Below are 3,302 nucleotides of genomic sequence, written 5' to 3' on the forward strand. Positions count from 1 at the left end.
GGAAAATAGTGCCCAGGTGTAGTGGAGTAGGGAATGACATGGTCGGCCATGTCCGACTATAACCCTCCCTTACTTGTTAGGTTTGTTTTAGGTTTTCACGATTTTGCTTGGTAGCCGTAAGTCCTATTGACATGGGATTAGAGCAAATGTTGTAGCTGTGAAAATTTTCTACAAGATTGTCCTTTACAATACTTTATAGTTTTTGAGATATAGAAGTTCAAATTGGGATAATTGACTGACTGTATCACCGCCTTATCAAACAATGTCATGTACGGTGAGCTTTAACTTAATTTAAGTGAAAGGTGCTTACACCTTCGTTTACCTTCCATGCTACAATATTTTGCAGAGGAATTTTTTTAAATTGATGCAATATACGATCCTGCAGTTTGTATGCTACCTTTGATTAGGAGTAACGTAATATGTACCTCGAAATATTGATCTCTTTCATAGAAAGAATCTGATAAAGTCACCAAAACGCTATTTCTAAATACGTTTGGTATTTTTTTCTTTCTTAATACAAATTTTTAATTTTTTGAAGAAATATGTATGTATTTGTAGCCAAAATAAAAATTCCCATAACATCCCCGAAGAAACAAGGAAGGCTTTGCAATCATATAAATAAATTCGGCAGAAAACTAGTGCCTAGGGGAAGTGATGTAGGGTATCACAGGGTCGGCCCCGTCCGACTATAGCCCTCTTTTAGTTGTTTTTCAATTTTCAGAAATTTTTATAGAAAAACTAATTTAGCATTTTAAATCTTGAGCAAATACTTTTTATACCAGAAAAATCTTCAGTTCAAAAAAGCTGCATTTAAATTCCAATCATATGTTGGACCAACTGCTACTGTCGGGCCGACAGTGTGTGGTGTCTTGTAACCAACAGTTTATTACAATTGAACAAAATACATAAACATTTTTAACGGCTGCCCAACAAGCCTACATAAACTGTGCAAAGTACCACCAACTTCTACAGAGTTTGTGTTTGAAAAATCGCTTGAGGTTACGGAAAAAAAATTCATGAAATTCTTTACATGCATGCAAGCAATACTAACTTTTTAGCCGATGGCACAAAAGGCCATTAGTTAAACAATTTCTACTTTGCAATTTCAATCTTGTAATGAAATATAAGGTCACAAAAAAGAAATAAATAAACAAACCTAACCATATTTGCATTGTTTTGCACTGCCAGAAGAAGGATTTGTAATAGTAAAACTACTTACCATTTGTAAAATTAAAGTTGGTTGATTTGCTTATGCATATAAAAAACATTCAGTAATTTGCCGGCCGAAAATACTTTAGGCTAATGTCAAATTGGTGGACCAATAGGCGTATACGTTGTGATAGTAGTCATACGATCAAAAGAACTTACTAAGTGGTTAATACTAGAGTTGTGTCGTTCATGAAAGAACTAGCACAAAGGAAAAATTCTGCTAAATGGGCATTCCTCTCGTCCATATTCTTCTTTTAGAAAAATAAAAAACAAAAGCAATTTTGATTTATTATTGTCTTTTTAGGACGCAGGCCATTATTTATGAAAGTTTTTAATTATTTAATTGAATTAATCGAGCTAACATGGCCTAAGGACTTTGTATTGAAAAATTAATTCTAACGAAGTACCACACACCCAACCACTATGCTACGATCGTTTCGCTGGTGGTTTAACCCAGCTCATCAGACATATTTTGAATGTAAATGGCTAGAAGACAACGGATGATTTTGATAACTTCTACTTATACAACCGTTTTTACACATTTTTAGATATTAAGTATTTTTTGAAGTCTTTTTCTATTTCAATTCAACCTAGTCACGGTGCTCTTGAATCAAACTTAAATGGAAGGTGCTTACACCTGGGAAGTTTTTGCGGATTCTGTATCGCCCCTTTATAAAACAATGTCATGAAGGGTGAGCCTTAACTAACTTTTAATGAAAACCGCTTACACAGGTGAAGTTTTTGTGAATTCTGGAACAGCAGTGTTCATAGATGAGAAAAATCCAAAAACAAGAAAAAATCGCTATAGTGATTTTTAAATAAATCGCGGTCAAAATTCACATTTTTATGTGTTTTTTAGGTATTTAACGATTTTGCTTGGAAAACGCAAGTCCAATCGAAATTAAGTTAAAGAAAATGTTGTAGCTGTGAAAATTCTCTACAGGATTGACGTTTACGATTTGTTCTCAGGCTGCACCATTTTTGAGACGAGGAAGCTCAGTTTACATTTTTAGGTTTTTTGATAGGGTTTCGCGACTTTGCTTAAATACGGCAAGTCTTATCGGCATGGGACCTGAGAAAATCTTATAGCTGTGAAAATTCCCTATAAGACTGGCTTATGTAATTTTTCCTAGGTTGTACCATTTTTTTAGATATATAAGTTTAAGTTGGGTATTTAATTAATTCTCTTTCGAGTTGAGCTGTTCTTTAAGTATTCACATAATAATTTAACTGTAAATGTAGACGAACATATAACAAAAACGAAAATTTGCTAAAAGCTTATCTTCGTCATATCCAATTTATTCTTTGTCATATCTAATATTTATTGATAGAACAATGCTATTGAAAATCAAGGATTTTGCAGAATTTTTGTAAAACTCTTTCTTAAATTTGTATGCATGACCAGCACTCAGTTCAGACATAATTTTATTTCTTGTTATTTTGTCTTTCTACATGATAGTCCGGTCAAAATAGACATTGAAATAGCAAAAATTCCCACAGGGCTGAATTTTGGTGGAGAGCTGGGGTTTGCCATTAGAAGCAACGTCCTAAAAGTCCCCATCGATCCCATGTGTGCAAAAAAAGTTATGCGGGGTCAAAGGTCAAATTTTAATGGTTTTTAGATCTTCGGATTTCGTTTTTGAAAACGGTTGATCTAATCAAGAAGTGACTAAAGTAAATATTGTAGACAGAAAAATTATCTACAAGTTTGTTCTTTATAATTTTTTCCCTAGAAGGAACCATTCTTGAGATATAGCTGTTCTAAAAAACACATGATTTTTATGCACTTATAAGGGAAATATGCACATATTCATACGAACCGGCTAAAATAAGCGAAGTAATCGGGTCTGTCTCCCAAAAGATATATATTTTCTTGAAGAGCGAAATTATAGCTATATTTTAAAAAAAATTCCAACAAAATCGGAGCGTGTTTAGTAGAGTGATTCAATGTTAGAGTCATTTTATGCAAAAATAGCCCATTTAACCCACATGTGTAATTGTAAGCCCAACGGGAACGACCCCAACGAAAACTCTCCGATTTTTTTCAAGTTTTGTCAGAAGGTAGGGTTTGTTACGCTGATTACGGAAATGTA

This window comes from Musca autumnalis, unplaced genomic scaffold (assembly GCF_047663935.1).
Source record: "Musca autumnalis isolate F117 unplaced genomic scaffold, ASM4766393v1 scaffold_3, whole genome shotgun sequence".
Taxonomy (NCBI): domain Eukaryota; kingdom Metazoa; phylum Arthropoda; class Insecta; order Diptera; family Muscidae; genus Musca; species Musca autumnalis.